Raw genomic sequence first — 18,064 nt, forward strand, 5'->3', positions numbered from 1 at the left:
CACACACACACACACACACACACACACACACACACACACACACACACATATATATATATATATATATATATATATATATATATATATACACACACAGACATATGTGTGTGTGTGTGTGTGTGTGTGATTGACTGAACAAGTCACTCATCTTTCTCTCTTAGCTAGCTATGTATTTCTCTCACTTCCATTTATTGTATGTGAATTCAACTGCTCTTATTTCAGGATTTGGTCTTTAATGACCCAATCCTGCAGGCAAAAACCACTAGATTTAAAATAGCATTTTGATAAGATAAAACTATTTGAATAATCACGTTTATAAATAACAATATAACTGAATAATTCTGTACAATCAATCGAATTTCAATGTACAAAGTTTTGACTAGATGGCATTTCCCCATATAACGGATGATAAAATAATTAAAAAAAAAACATTAGACAGATCCGGTGAAAGTTACTGGCAACTGAGTTTTATGTATTATTTTTAATGGCATATCAACTCTTTCGGTGCCATTTTAATGGCATATCAACTCTTTTTGTGCTATTTTAATGGCACTATCTAAATCTATTACTAACTAGCAGGGCTACCCGGCCTTGCCCAGGACAAAAGTGTAGCCTATTTCTATCTCTCCACTTATCTCTATCTATCTCTCACCATCCCTCAGCCCAGCCCATTCCTTTCTAGCTAGACATGCACAGCGACAACTCTCCTTTATATGACAGATTCCTCGAGGCATGTGTCGGCATTTTCTTTCCAAATCAGTACACAATCACACTGACAAAACCTGACTCAATTGACACCCTGAAAATGAATGAATATATATATATATATATATATATATATATATATATATATATATATATATATATATATACTAACTGGCATATTTTAATTTATCCAGATTGCATATGAATTATTATAGAATCAATCCTCTGATTATTATATATTGCGAGGAAAACTTTGTCCAGTGAATTAATCCCCTCCCACATAAATAAATAAATAAAATTAATAAATAACTAATAATGATAATATCATTCATCAAATTTCGTCTGTGTTTGTTTACAATACTAGGTCTGCTGATATTTGGGCTTGACGATAAATGCCCTGGAAAAGTTGCTTCTGATTAATGTTTAGTTTTAAAATATGCAAACGAAGTAAATGATTTGCAGTAATTTTAAATGGTACACTTTTCTTTTCTCATAAATTGAACTCATTAATAAGAAAAAATAAAATGGTGAGGTACCCCGAGCTTGAACAGAGGATCATTCGATCCGTAGTCGAATTCTCTACCACTAAGCTATATATCAAGATTATATTAAATCTGCTTTTTTTCTTTTCTTTATTTTTTTTTTTAAGAACAAATGATTTGCTAAGATTTTATTTTCTCCCTTGGCCGGTGTAATGTAAAAGATTCCCCTGTAAAAATTAGTCTTTTTTTTATCTATAAGTGAGAAAAGCTATTTTAAAGATCGGATTTTTTCGATTTTTCGGTACTTATCGGATGAATTTCTGTACAGAATATATTTAATAATACTGCCAGACATATAAATTAATTAGCTTTGCATGAAAGTTGCAAAGGATAGGCTTAGCTGTTTCGGAACTTATGAGAAAGGAACTCACACACACACACAAAGTGATTCTATCTCTCTCTCTCTCTCTCTCTCTCTCTCTCTCTCTCTCATTATATATATATATATATATATATATATATATATATATATATATATTAGCTTTGTGTGAAAGTTGTAAAGGATAAGCTTAGCTGTTTCGGAACCTATGAGGAAGGAACTCTCTCTCTCTCTCTCTCTCTCTCTCTATATATATATATATATATATATATGAGAGAGAGAGAGTCACTTTGTGTGTGTGTGTGTGTGTGTGAGCGTGAGAGAAAGTTCCTCATAGTTTCCGAAACAGCTGAGCTTATCCTTTACAACTTTCACGCAAAGCTAATATATATATATATATATATATATATATATATATATGAGAGAGAGAGAGAGAGAGAGAGAGAGAGAGAGAGAGAGAGAGAGAGAGAAAATAAATATAAGCCCAAGATCTTGTGGGAGAGTTCTAGGATTGGGAGTAGGAGTGAGGGGTGAGGGCTGAGGCATTTTTTTTTTTTTTGTTAAATCCGAAGGCGACATTTCAAAAAGACATTTCATCATATCCCATAGCGCTCATGGGATGGTTGACATTGATAATTTACAGAGGTTAGTGGGTGAGGACAATAAGAAACTATGCCCACCCACTTCAACATTTTCGTCTGGACTTTCAGTTGACCTCCTTTTATATGCTAGATTATAGGAACCTCGTCATTTTGTCTTCCGACTAAAAGTCAGAGACTACACAAGACACACTTAACAAAAACTTATATCATCGGATCCAGTAACATCAGTGCATGTAGAAAAATATTTTTAGTTGTTTTAAAAACAATACTGAAACGTGATCAAACAGTGAGTTAACATTCTTTGTTATGAAACAAGCTGACATACCTATTTCAGGAATTAATGGACTTACCCAGACAATGAATACATCTAACACTTTATGAGACAGCGATTTGCGCCACTCATTTGGCCATTTGTTCCAATCACTGATGCATGTCAGTTGAGGTTCCGATACAGGGCCCTATGGGCAAATGTATCTTTAGTTGACCTTTGACAGCTAAATATTTTCGCTCACTAGCTAAATAGAAAAGTTACTAGCCAAACCCATATGATTTTTAGAATATGATATGTTCGTTCTGTGACGAGTATGTACATCAAAGATTTTTCTGTATTGTTTTAAATAAGCGTAATTCTAAATATACAACAAATTTTATGTTGATACTTGAAGGTATAAACATTCTGTTTTCTTCAGATGTTTTTTAAAACAGCCTTCGTTAAAAAAAGAGTACATTATTCTATTAAACTTTTATTGTTTAAATAATTTTACTTTATTCATTTTATTAAAAAAAAAGTTGAAGATATTTTTCACTCGGTAGTGAGCATTAAAAGAAAGTGAAAGAAATACAATCACCAAAAGATAAGCGTTTCATTATTTCTAGTCGCCACTTTGAAAAATCGCTCGCAAATGCGACTGTTTCACTCGCAATGTAAAGCTCTGCGATATCGATAATCAGTCCGGCAGAAACTAAACCGTTTAAATGGGCTTTTATCTAGCAGGTTGAAGCATTCGTTCTGGGTAGTTGTAGGAGGTCCATTCTCCTCAACTTTGCCTCCCGTCTTTTAGAGGAAGTAAGTTCATTGCTTACTCTGAGGTGCCTCGACTGGAGACTCATGAAGGGGGCTGTTTAGGCGATTTTTAAAAGGCCAGAGTGCCCCTCCTTTAGCGGCGCTGGTTTGACTCTCTCCACCTTTGAACCTTGTGGGCCATCTTTTACACGCAAAGAGAAGGAAGTAAATGATAGTGATTTGTGGCAGTTATAGCCGCAGCAACATGACGTACACTTCAGTAACGTAATTTTGTTGATTATACCACTGTCTTGATTATTATTGGTTTGCAAGGCCACATCACTTTCTATTATATATATATATATATATATATATATATATATATATATATATATATATATATGAGAGAGAGATGTTTTAATATAAATATTGCATATATTTTAACTCTTCTATCTTATCATCTACGTTCCTTGGCAACGCCGGGTATCTTTGCTAGCATTTTAAGAATCTGAGACCGCCTGTGGAACACTGTTCCGCTGTCCTGCTTCCCGGTTGAATAGAACATGGTAGTCTTCAAATCCAATGTAAACAAGTTCTTGCTGAGCCGTCCCTAGAAATAATCAAATTCTACCCAATTTACACCATTAACGATTACTACACTATCATCTTACATTCATTAACCCTTATCCTCGAGTAACTTGCGAGCCTTGATAAGTGGTGACTCCCAAGTAAAAGAAAAAAAGATTTTGTTTTACCTTCGTCCTATCTTCCACACGTGTGTATGCGCTTGCGCGTGAACACACACACACATCCATCCACTGACTGATTACAAGAAAAAGGTCAACAACGTTCGGTAAAGAAAAAATATCAATAAGTGTTAGATTATGATATAACGATCAAAATTGATTTTTTTTCTTTCTAAAAAACACAAAAATAAATAAATAAAAATGTTATCTGTTAAGCTAAAGCTCTCAATAATCGGGCACGTTTGCAGTGTCAGAAGAGACCTCAACAGGTAACTTATTACCCGTCAGCAGGATACGGACGAGAATGAGTCACATTTTTCTTTTTTTAGCGAACGCCTTTCCAATCACCCCCCGTATCCCCCCCCCCCACCTCCTCTGATTTTATCCTCCTTCTTGCTCTATTTCTCTTATTACTACTTCCGGATTTTATTTTGTTTGACGGTTCAGTTTCAAGCGTTACGCAATCGTGATCGCTGGCGTCTCTGCTAAAACGGGAGGAGAGTGGCGATGACTGACCTTTGAAAACGGACAGCCATGCTTATGCTATTATAATGGAACTTTTGTGTCTGCATTTTTGTAGCCAAAACACGGAGTATTTAAAAACAAACTTAAATTAATATAACTGATCATTATGCTTTAACACCGACACGTATATATGCTGACGGGTGTCGTTTATATTTATGTTCCTTAAAAAATATTCCCGGTCTTTTGTAGAAGAGATCTGCGACTAATAAAAAATAAGTTTGCAAAAAAAAAAAAAATAAATAAATAAAAAAAAATAAAATAAATAAATAAAATAAATAAATAAAATAAAATAAAAAAAAAATGAGGTGCAGTGTGCGCACACTTCCTTGACCTATATTTTTTTGTGAATCTTGTCTAGATATGTGTCGGGTAGATTAAAAAACAACTCCCACTGTGAAACGCATTGGTGGACTGGATAGCTATCTTTCTGGGTTTATTTGGAGGCAGAAATATAAGGGAAACGGCTCTTTCTGACCCTTGTGTCGCATCTTCCCGCCTTGGAAGTGAAATAACAGCACAGTGGCACCGACATGTAGCATAATTTGAAAAATGTCTGAAGTCCGAAATGATATCTTACGGATCAAATAACTTAAAACGAACGCACATTTTCTAGAATTAAAATCATATAATGGATTTTAATCAAATTTGGAATAAAGATTCTAGACATAAGGTTTAGTATCATTATATGTTAAATTTAATTCTTGTAAGAGGCGTAAAAGTGGCGCAAAATTCTTTTGTTTGGGGGGGGGGTTAATTTTACCCGTCGTAGGACGGGTATTTTTCTAGTTTTATTATCATTTTTTAAATTGCTTCTTTTTTTTAAAAGTTATTTTCACTCACTTTGCAACAAGAATGACTCCATTTTTAGTTCCTGTATACAAATTTAGAAAAGAATATTCTATAGTTAGAACTCTTCTCATGTCTATGTTGGGTTACAGAATGAGTAGACCGTTATATTTAGCCATGAAGCGTGGACGAACGGTGGACAGAAAAATAAGGACACGCTTTCTTGTCTTGATCAAAAAATAACTGCGACATATTTTATCTGTTCACACACGCGCGCGTTTGTTCCAGAGCGACAATTTCGCATGAAAAGCCAAGAAAAGAACTCTATCTGCTTTTTCTCATCTAAATGTGTCTTTCTTTTTTTAGATTTGCGATATTTACAGAACGGCTCGACAACCAAACTTTTTTTTTCTTTATGAATAAAACAAATATTCTTCGATTTAGAACATGTGAAAATATCTATGACCTACAAACGTTTCATTTACAATAAAAATTACGGGTTTGTATTACAATCCACAAAGGTACTAAAAAGTGGTCAAAAAGGGGGAATACAAAAGGCAATACAAGTTACTCTTCTACCTACTTGTAAAATTGTTTAATGGTTTTGCTCATTTTAAAACGTTTAATCGGTTTCAAAATCATACAGCGTTTATCAATCAATATATGTGAACAAAATAACTGGTGGCGAGCTGACTGTTGAATACGTGGAGTTTGGAAAAATTAGTTAAAACTAAAAAAATATACAAAATACTGTTAGAAACATACCCAATATATATTACGGTTACATATGGGTAGAAAAGTGACTTATCTTGCCTTTGATAAGATTTATTTGTTATATATATTTTTTTTATTCTTTGGCCACTTTTTCGTAATACAAACCTAAAATAATCTGACGAATATATGTTACAATGGATCCAAACCAGAGTTGCGTTTAAGATTCTTTTTAGTGATTGCTGGAAAAATTGTTGGATCATTCTAACGCTCCAGAAAGTACCGGATTCCCGATTCAATCCTCGGTAAATATTTACTTACTTTTACACCTTAACACTCACCTTTAAAAATGATGACTTTTGTAGATTTTCGGGTATGCTGAAAACGAATATCACATTTAAATTTACCGCAAATAAGAAGTTTTCCGGATATTAAACAATGTAATTCCTTATATTATCACTGGTGACCATTTTATATGCATATTTTGGCGCATGCACATGTCAAAAATATGTGTGCGCTTGCGGGTACAAAATGACCACCGGTCATAACATACGAAATTAGATGGCTTAATATCCGGAAAACTATTTGTTTGCGGCCAGTTTAAATGCGATATTCCTTTTCAGCATATTCAAAAACCTTTAAAAGTCGTCATTTTTAAGGTGATTGTTAAGACGGAAAGTAAGTAAAAATTTACCGAGGATTGAGTCAGGAATCAGGTACTTTCTGGAGTGTTAGAATGATCCAAATTTTACCCAATCGTCTATTTGTACCAAGATGGAGTATTGTTGCCATATCCGGGTAAGTGTCACTCGGAGCACGCTTACTTTTATTGGCAGAGTACAAAATCGACTTCGCAATCTTGTGGAAGATTATTTCTCCCCCCTTTTGTGCAGCCTCTTTCACACAGAAGAAACGTTGCTAGTCTCTACCTACTATATAGTAAAATTACTTCCCCAAACAAAAGTTTTGTACCGCTTTTACGTCTCATCACGATTATTAAAATCAATATATACGTGTTTTTAATTGCATTTTTTACGGTATCTTTTGTTTATTAAATTGTTAGGTGAAAGTACAAAGTAATTTTAAGAAAGCCCATCCCCTATGTTAAGAATGGCTTTCTAAAGAATAACATTATTATTTAGAGAAAAAATGTCACTCTTAACATGAGGATTGGCAACCGGAAATGAATTTGAGATACGAGTCGTAAAGTTAACCAGAAAGCTTTATGCAAAATTTAATATGGCCGCCAGCGTACAAATTTCTCAAACCGCATGTGAACTACATCGACTGATTTCACAGGGTAGATTTTTATAAATAAAAAACTACATTGTAATGATGAGATTTGCATAAGAACTATCAACCACAAAAATGTTGATGTTTGTGCAAAATAGTGATGCTTAAACCAAGGCATTTCAGGTAAAAAATTACGTTGGTAGTGGTTTTTGTTTTACGGCATATCAACTCTTTTAAGGTTATTTAATGCCAAATCCAAAGATTTTGAAGAAAATTTTTTTAATAGAATATATCTGTTGTTTTCAAGTCGGTTTCTATTTAACTCATAGTTGGGACCCTAACAGGTACTACCACTCCGGGTCAGAGTGGACTTGGGAGCAATGGCAATTAAAGGGTGGCTTCACACTCCCCAAAGACCGCAAACTTGGACCTCACCACTGGATATAGTTCAAGGTCATATCCAGGACAAAAAAAAAAAAAAAATACGTACTTACGTTACGTCGAACCCCCCCCCCCCGAAAAAAAAAAACGACAAATGATCCAGTAGAAAAATAATTACAAGTAAAAACAAAATTTATCGAGTTTATCGATTTACAAAGTTTTGTCGAATGTTTTAACGTTGAAGAGTTCGCAAGATCTAGGGGAGGTAACTACAATCGATTATTTTAACTAAAAACTACACTCCGCCATTTTAAAACAAAATTTCCGAACGTAATTGTGGGTGATTTTCGTTTGTTAAAAATACATCTAGCACATCTTCTACACGATCATTTTCCGTAATTTTTAGAATTTATACTAATTTTGGCATGACATGCAATATTGTTTTCTCCTGAAATGCGTTGGTTTAAAACATCACTATTGTGTATAAACAACAAAATTTTAAATCCATTTTTTCCACTGAATATTTGTTTGAAATAATAACGAGAACACACCAACTGACTGAAAAGTATTTTTATAAAGAAAACCGACACTTCCACGGCCGCAGAAAAAGCTACGTGAACGCAAGTTCTTCTAAGCAGACTAAATTTTGTATTCTGCCAACCTGGTTACGTTCTCGATGACCGTCAACCCAACAAGTGGATTCATCCGCCTTTTGTCAGATCGCGTGGAATTCATTAAATGAACACCGGTCGTTAATAATGGGTGTAGCTCACAGAACCAGAAGCGGAATTCACTCCTGTGGCTTTTTTCATTGCCCTTACCATGTGATCCTATCATCACGGGCACTGAAGCCAACAATTACCAAACCGATACATAAGAACGTCCGCACCGCACGTGATTAACTTTCTCGCATTTGCACATGCAGACAGAAGTGCCCTTATCAGCCAATCGGAAGGAACGCCTGCTGCTGCTGTAATGTGCTGCTCCTCCTCCTCCTCCTCCTCCTCCTCCCATAATGCCCTTTGTTAATATGTCTTATTGCTGATGCGCAAATCGACTTTTAGACGATCATCACTACCGAATTTTCACGGTCAACCTTCAGTTGCAAAAATAACTTTGAAACGAAGCCAGTAGATATAAAAAAGCAGGCATGCAAGAAAACGAGATACCGACCAAAATGCTAGAAACAGTGATGCGTTCTTTTTCTTTTGTGTTCTACTTCAGAAGTGCAAAATATTTCGTCAAAATAAATAAATAAATAAATAAATATACTGATAAAAATTAAAAAATGTATTATTTGGATTATTCGAATTGTTCTTATCTTAAGTATTATTTTTATAACGTTTCGGCCAGTTTAACCTCCGACCTTCTTCAGGTGTCTTTTTTTTTTTTTTTTTTTTTTTTTTTTTACATGGAAGTCACCACTTATCAAGGCCCGAGGCCATTTGGGGATAAGGTTTATTGCGTGTACAGTAAACAGTAATCAATGGGATAATATCGTAGTAATCGCTAGTAATGGAGATCTGATAAAGTGTCTTACTTAAGGGGGCGGTTCAACAGGAATTTGTTTATGTTGGACTTGAAGACATCCAAGTTGTAGTGAGGTGGGAAACAGACAAACGAAAGAGAGTTCCACAGGCGTGCACTTCTAAGATAGAAGCTCTTGTTGAACTCTGGAATCTTTCTGTCGAACTTGGGAATCTGCTCGGGTAAGCATGCTCTCGTCCTGTCAGCCAGGTAGAAGTCTTAAATAATTCGAAATTGTATTTTTAATATCGCCCGCACTAAGGATTGAATCTTCATCTTCCAGAAAAGTGTCACAAACAACTTAGTACTTTATCCATTACGCTACATATCATTCCACAAATATATGGCATAACGGATAAAGTAATAGGCAAACTTCAGTTCTGGAGGTTGAAGGTTCAATTCTCAGTTCGGGCGATACTAAGAATATGATTGTGAATTGCTTTAGACATTTACCTGCCTAATAAAGCAAGAGCATGTTAACCTGTTTATATTTCTTAGTTCGACAAGATACACATGAAGAAGGTCGGAGGTTATATCGACCGACCGTTGTGAAAATAATAGTCAAGATAGGAACAATGGTCAAAATAATACAATTTATCAATCCTCATCACACACACACATATATATATATATAAGTTGAGCACTGTCTGCTAAAATGAAAAAGTCGCTTAATTAGCCTGCGTGCAAGATCGCAACACTTAGTTGCTTGATCACTGTAGACTCTTCTTGTAAAACGTTTATGTCTTTATAAATGTTTAATTTCACTTTAATATCCTTGCAGTTGACGGTGGCCCTGTGGTTTGTTCCTTATTAATGGAGACAGAGATGGTTTCGTTGCTGGGTTTGAACCCCACAACCAGCGACAATTATAACTCATTAATATCCTGTACTGATGATTCCGGAAGGATGAAACACTAATGTCTGTAGGTAATATACATACATACATACATACATACATACACACACATTATATATATATATATATATATATATATATATATATATATATATATATATATTATATATATTATATATATATATATATATATAAGCAAGAGGTAAAAATGAGTTATTAAAAATTTATATACTTCGTCCCCAAGTATTTAGCATCACAAAATCAATTAATGTACGATCGTTTCAGAGGCGATACATTTCTTTATCTGAATCAGCGCCGGGAATAGACACTAAAATGGAAAGTTTACACAACTAATTAACATGAAGGTGAGAATATCAAACGATTATTACACAGCCAATGAAAACTTTAGGTTAAAAGAGGCAAATATACTAAATTTAGAGAAACGTTCATAACCCGGCGGTAGTCTCATGGTGTGTTTTGTCAGCACAATTTTACTTAAGTGCTCGTAATTCCTTGTTGGCAACTTATTTCTTTTCCTCCCTCCCAGTATTCTCTTGGCTCAGTGAGGGTATACCACACATGGTATGGTGCAGTTGTATCTCAATTTTCGTTGGAGGTAGACGTCGCTTTGATCTTCTGGGATGTTCAGTTGTCCCAGCTGACTAACGTAGGTATAATTTTAGGTTTTATATATTTTCGTATTTTTCCAGGGGGAATTGAAAGTTTGTAGATATAAGCGCATATTATGTATCATTAGGGCACTATGTAATATTTAATATGGAATTAATGTTTTGGCATTTTATTTATCATAAGTTTTGATGGGATAATTATTTTATTCACAATTTATTACTCTTTCAGTCTTGTAACTATGAGCTTAGCTAATGTAATATCTAAATTTTTTCCTTTGTTTTATAATTTATTTTATTGTATTATTTTATATTAATATCAACAAGATACAAGGGATTCAAACCGTTCAACAAGGATTGTAGATATATACTGAACCAACAGAATAACTATATTTTACAAAATAATAATGCTATAAACATTTTTGTATTGAGGTGTATAAACACCCTATAGGACTAAACATGTTTGGAACACCCAGATGACTAACGTAGGATCTGCATAAACAAATGGTTACAATATGTTTTATAGGTTTTTAACTTTATTATCAAAGTTGAAAACAAGAGGAAATATTGTCAATTAGATATTATTTATCACGAGGAATCTAAAGAATTTAGATTAGAAATAAAATACACTTTTCTTTTCATTATAGAATGGAGGATAATTCATTTGAAAATATCTCGTGAAATAGACGAAAGCACTCGGACAAAATGGAAATAAAAAAAAGTTGAAAGATCAGTTGGAAATTGTTATTTTATTTCATTGATTATAAATAAATAAATAAATAAATAAATAAATATGTTGGAAATACCAAATCTGCTGCGCAGATGAGCTTGACATATTTATTTATTCATTTTTTTTTTTTTACAAATTTTGTTAAGTTCGACGATGGAAAAGGTGGAACAGGTAGGTTAGTGAATGATAAGAGCAAAAACACAAAACAAAAAACTGCCAACAGTAGCAGCAGTAGCAAAAAAGATAGAAAAGAGAAAAAGAAAAAAATGGAAAAAGAAGAAATGGAAAAAGAAGAAATAGAAAAAGGAGAAATGGAAAAAGAAGAAAAAATAATTGGGGGGAAAAAAAAGAAAAAAGATGGAAAAGAAAAAAAAAGAATTGGAAAAAGAAGAAAAAATGAAAAAAAAAAAGAAGAAATGGAAAAGTGAAGAAATGGAAAAAGAAAAAATGGAAAAAAAGAAGAAATGGAAAAAAAATGTACAAAGAAAACTAAAAGAATAACTGAAAGAAGAAGAAGAAGAAAAAAGAAGAAGAAGAAGAAGAAGAAGGAGAAGAAGCGATGGATGGAGTAAAAACAAACAAATAAATAAAAACCACTAAATAAAGTAAAAGAGGAAAAAATCTCTTCTGCGTAGCTTTTAAAAGCAAACGGTTCGGTCGCCAGAAGATATTACGTAATAGCAATATTCGCATACACACTCCTAAACAACAACAACAACAACAACAACAAACAAACAAACAATAAATAATAAAACACACCCAAAATCGTCAGTGTGTGATTATATATATATGTGTGTGTGTGCATGCGTTTAAGTAGGGTGTATTTAATTACGCGACGAAACAAATTCGGTCAGACGCGTGTCTTCGCGTGGAGAAGAAAATTTTTGAATCAAGATTAAAAAAGAAATTTGCAAAACACATGCATACGAAATGGATGGACGGAGGTTTTCAATTTGGCAGACGATGTACACACATATCGAATTGCAGAAAAAGTCCGCAATAACTGTGCAGCGTTGTGTGCCAAATTCGTATATAACCTTCCTCTTTATTTGTGGAACTAATCTATTGTAAGAAGCAAACCTTGCATAAAAATGGAAACCCAATGTATTTGCCAGTCATTTAAATATACTAGCATATACATAGTTGCAAGCAGTGCTGGCACGAGGGACGCATGGTTTCTCAACCAGTAGCGTAGCAACTATTTTTGCCATCCGGGGCGGTCGTAAGATTTGACCCCCTCCCGCCGTGCGTTGATAATCTGTTAACCTTAAAAATTCCAGAAAGTCTTCAAAATATTTATTTTCATAGAATTACAACCGATGATCTAAAATCCGTTTAAAAATAATATTACACACAAAAAACACAAAAACATTACGACCTTAAAAACCTATTTTTGTATAAAACGTCAGATTGTTAGCTTTTTATTATTTTAATTTTTTCTATTTTCTATTTTTACCCCCCCCCTCCAAATGCCGCTCCCTGGCGCGAACCGTCCGTACCCCCCCCCTCTTTGCTACGCCACTGTTGCCAACCCACAAGTCCCATACTATATTTTAGGGGTGACGTGTGTGTGTAGGGTACCTCCTATTTGGTAAATTCATCAATCTACTAGCAGAGGGACGCTCGACCTTGCCCGGTTGTAAAATTTAAATATTTTAATTCATGAAGATTTCGTATTTATTATTATAGAGCCAATTCTCTATTGAATATTATATTGTACCTAACATATACTACTGATCTCACAAGTTAAAAAAAATGACTTGAGTGCAATCAATTAGAATCGAAACCAAAACATTTAGCGCTCCAGCTGCGTTCCCTACCGTTTAAGCTAACCCGACCGACAGATAGATAAGAAAGATTTAAAATGAAACCAATTTCAGCTCTTATTCAATCTATGCATGCGTGAAACTAATAAAAGAACTAATAAAAATGGCAAGTCGAAATGAACATTTTGCATTTCAACTTGCCGACATATTTCTGTATGCGTTATTCATCCATCCAAACAAAGATTTTACTCGTTACAAACTATCCTTGTTGTATGATTATTATTTGCTATTAATTTCAGTGTCATCTGACCAGTAGTTTTAGAACTGGATTCGAACTTGGAACACCCTGGTTGTCACTTAACCACCGTGAAGCCTCTGGATCATCTTCGATTATAGTCAACCACTTTATCTTTTCCAACTAGGACCGAAAGAATCAGGTCACTAGAACAACTCCATACACAGATCAAGCGAAAGGAGACACCACTTCTGTGTAATGAAACATGTATACCAGCGAAACTGTTGCCTACAAACTCGTGTTTTGTCTCCTCTATGACTCACCAGTGTTAGGAAGCGCCACAAAATTCAAAACCCGGACCATAGTCTTTGGTGTTCGGTGGTCTATCAACCGAGCCAGCAATTATGCCATTTATAGCATGGGAAAATAATATCCTATTTATATTATATATTCATATATATATATGTGTGTGTGTGTGTGTGTGTGTGTGTGTGTGTGTGTGTGTGTGTGTGCACGTTATAGACAGAACATAAGAAAAACATCGCAACCGTTGGTTTCAAATCTAAACAAAGGGGACCAATATCTGGTCGCCTGTGTCGGAATCTCTTCAGTCGTTTTTTATATCCAGTTCCCACGCTGGTAATCGTTGTTTGGCTTTGAAACCGACGGTACTGGTGTTTTTCTGAATAAATATTAATGAAGATATAGATATTACGGTCTTATTAAAAAAAAAATTAATAATCGAGCACTCTTCTGAGGTCCTCTCCTACTGACCTTACACACACACACACACACACACACACACACACACACACACACACACACCATATATACACTATTATATAAAAAACACCTTGTATGTGTGTGTGTGTGTGTGTATGATTGTGAGTTCTGTCTTCATAGGTTCAGAAGCAGCTGAGCCTATCTTTTGCAAATTTCACACAAAGCTAATTTATATGTCTGGTAGTGTTCTTAGATATGTTTTGTACAGAAATTAATCCGATAAGTATCGAAAATCGAAAAAATCCGATTTTTAAAATAGTTTTTCTCACTTACAGATAAAAACAAAAAAATTTCAGGTCAATCTTTTACGTTACACCAGCAAGGGAGATAATAAAATTTCAACAAACCATTTCTTCTTAAAAAACAGATTTATTATAATCTGGAAATATAGCTAAATGGTAGAGAATTCGACTATAGATCAAATGATCCCTTGTTTAAACACGAGTGTACCTCACCATTTTATTTTAATTTTTAATTATTAATGAGTTCAATTTATGATAAAAAAAAAGAGGAACCATTTAAAATCGCTGCAAATCATTTCTTCGCTTGCATGACAAATACAGACAGAATTTGATGAACGATATTATTATCATTATTATTATTATTATTTTTTTTTTTTTTTACGGATTAGTCCACTGGGCAAATTATTCATCGTAATATATAATGAATATATAATAATCAATAGAGGATTGATTCTATAATAATACATATGCAATCTGTATAAATCAAAATATCATATTTATGCATATGATACGACCAGGCAACACTGGGATGCCAGCTAATGTGTGTATATATATATATAAACAAAAGTCTATATTCCAAATTTTATGATGTTGACCATCTTACAATTTATTCTTTTCATTACGCTGACATTTACAATTCTTGACAGTAACTGTTTCGTAGCGCAAAATCATTCAATTATAATGTCAATTAATGTATCTATTTTGCCCTTAACTCACCAGAATAAGCAGCAACTATCAATCCACCAAAAGAAAAAAATGCATTTGAGCATAAATACAAAATCCGAAATTTTGAAGAGAAGTTGAAATTACTTTATTATTAGCTTACATTATGCCATTTTGAACTTTGAAATGATTTTTGACCCGAGAAATTAATTTTATTGTTTTTATTTACACTTTTCCTTTCTTTCTCTTTATTCTTGCTCTTTCTTTTTCCCATCTTTTCCTTCCTTTCTTTTTTTCCTTTATGTTTTGTTTTCCAGTTTCATTTTTTCTGTTTCCATACAAACCTTAATCCCTACCCACTTTTCCGTCTTCGCCACAAATATTAAAAACTGTTATCTTTTTTTTTTATTCTTAATGACACGTGATGTGACCTGATAATTTTTTTTTTTTATTGTTGAATCCCTGAATAATTTTCATAACGAACTAAGCTTTTGTGTAAGCAATATCGCCTAAAGAAGTCTCTAGTTACTTGTAACTGGCTGACCGAAACATGCTCATGAATGTGTAACGACATATTAATACTTATGTAAAACAAATAAAAAGCATATATTGCCCTATTTCGCTATTGAGCACTCTTGTATTAACCTCCTTAAAACTTCATTGGTTGCTTTACCTCTGGAAAATATTAACCTGGAATTTTATATATATGTTTTCCCCAAAAGATAGATAATATTCGTGCTGCGCGTTTGTATTGTGCATCATCTATATTTTTAGATTTTTGCATAGGTAACGGCTGTTCATATTGCCATTGGTTACGAAGGATAAGAGATGGGCCAAAGACTTGTAGCTAAATATACTGCGCATGAACAGGCAGAGGCGGGCGAGAGGGTGGGGGTACATGTGTGGAACGCTAAGCGAATCATTCTGTTATTCTGATTGACACAAGTGCGACTCTAAAAACGGGTGAATCCGTCGTAAGGTGGTTCCGCCAAGAAAGCCAAAGATAGAATTTAACGTCATAAGAATATCGGAAATTCCTAACGACATTCCGCGTTCTTGTCGCTTTGCTGGGAGGTGACGGTGGTTCAGTGGTTAACGACACGGAGTTCGGAGTTCGAATCCAGTTCGTACCATAAATATCACTTTCACTTAAGATGTTGGCAACTTTCATCTGGTTCCTCCCATAAGCATCCGATGTAATTCTAGAAATAATTCTGACTAGAAAAATATCGGGGAAAAAGAATAGAATCTTCGGATTCATTCGATATGATGATGATGATGGTGACGGCTCTTTGCTCTTGTATTATATTTTCTATTCGTTTCCATTTAATTTCTATATGACATTTGGACATTTTGTTCAAATTTTGATACCACCCCTCAACAATCAATCCTATTTTCTGATTACACACACACACACACACACACACACACACACACACACACACACTAGTCCAGGTTAAGAATGTATTCGTTGTTTTGAAAATCCAGATAGTATCCACTGGGTGTATATAATTGTGCTCCATAATTAATAGAGCTATTTATACTGACATTTATTTTATATTTATACAGACATGTATAAGCTTCGCTACATTGGCACGACAATGTTTCGATCTATAGTTATTGATAACTAAGATCTCTTCAGGCGAAAAGTCTGTCTTTTCATGTAATGTGAACATTTAATGAACACCGAATCGAAATCGTGCAAAGGAATATAATTAAAAATAAAGATTATAGCTACGCTCTCCCAACCAGCTAAGTTAGGGGTGCTTTCAGCGATTTGCAATTAATTAGAACCTATCAACTTGTATGTCTCTCCCATGGCAGAAAGATACGACACAAAGTCAGGCAGTGAGATTTGAAAAGCCAGCACCCTAGAGGAAGAGCACTTTGATGGTCAGCAAAGAATGCCTGGGCAGCTCCATCGGCATTCCCCAATAGGGGACCCCAGGCAACTAGCAACACTCCCCCTTGATAAAGGGGCAGACCCCTCTCCGAACTGCGCAAGACCACTTTGTGGCAGCTCCATCGGCATTCCCCGATAGGGGCGCTTCAGGCGACTAGCACCCCGTGTTAAAGGGGCGAACCCCCCCCCCCCGAACTGCACAAGACCACTTCTCAGGGAAAAATTGTCTACTGTACACTCTTTAACCCTTATCCTTAAGTGGCCTCTTGGCCTTGATAAGTGGTGATGCCTAAAAAAAAATAAAAAAAAATAAAAAAACAACAACAAAAACCCCAGAGTACATAGTCACCTACAAAAGGGCCCAAACTTTCGTGGATTATTTAAACTGGCACATAGATATGTCTCCTGTGACATCTTGAAGGGCATTTTCCAGAAGAACTAATAAAAAAAATGGTGGGCGGGGGGTGAAAAAAAAATGATTGGTTGGATTTGATTGTTATCCAAGTACATCTTCACACTTGTTACTGACTGAAATATGCTCATGACTGTGAATATCCTTTTATTTGCATCTGTATATGATTCTAATATAATCTTTGCAACATCACTTTCTTTTGAACCCTTTCGATTTTTTCGATAACCAGTAATGTCATAAAATTCCTTTTGCAAACCTTTTCGGATGAAGAAAAAAAAAAAGACCAATTTTTGAAACTCCATGAAATAAGAAAATAATTCATTTTATCTTCTATTCCCTGCTTTATGAATAAATGTTTACGTATCAGCAGTTACATAACTTTATCTCCCAGTCTCTTTCTCTCTCTCTCTCTCTCTCTCACACACACACACACACACACACACGCGTAAATAATTAAACGTTACCAAAGGCAAACTAAGTTACTCTTCTACATTCCTGGATAAGTTTGTTTTGTGTTTTAACTTATTTTATGGTGTTTGTTTTATTTAAAAATAAAGGTAGTACTTGTTAAGTTGAAACAAAAAATGCAAGCAAAATGATGGTCGAGCCTCGACAATCGTTAAAATATTGAAAATTAAACAACATATCGATAGAAACACATTTAATAAATGCCAAAAATCGCGTGGAAATATGTTCTACTCAAAAGCCTCAATCTCTTCAGCTATATTTTTTAAAATTCACCATTTTGTTCTTCGGTTTAACTCGACA

The 18,064-nt window shown here is 34.3% G+C and overlaps 1 protein-coding gene across 1 annotated transcript in view; it reads right to left on the reverse strand.

Annotated features, from left to right (window-relative positions):
* LOC145286290 (uncharacterized) overlaps positions 1 to 18,064 on the reverse strand; it is a 97,122-nt gene that overhangs the window by 34,064 nt on the left and 44,994 nt on the right. The window lies entirely within an intron of this gene.

Source organism: Euprymna scolopes, chromosome 10, assembly GCF_053919585.1.
Source record: "Euprymna scolopes isolate OS-2025 chromosome 10, ASM5391958v1, whole genome shotgun sequence".
NCBI classification, from domain to species: Eukaryota; Metazoa; Mollusca; class Cephalopoda; order Sepiida; family Sepiolidae; genus Euprymna; species Euprymna scolopes.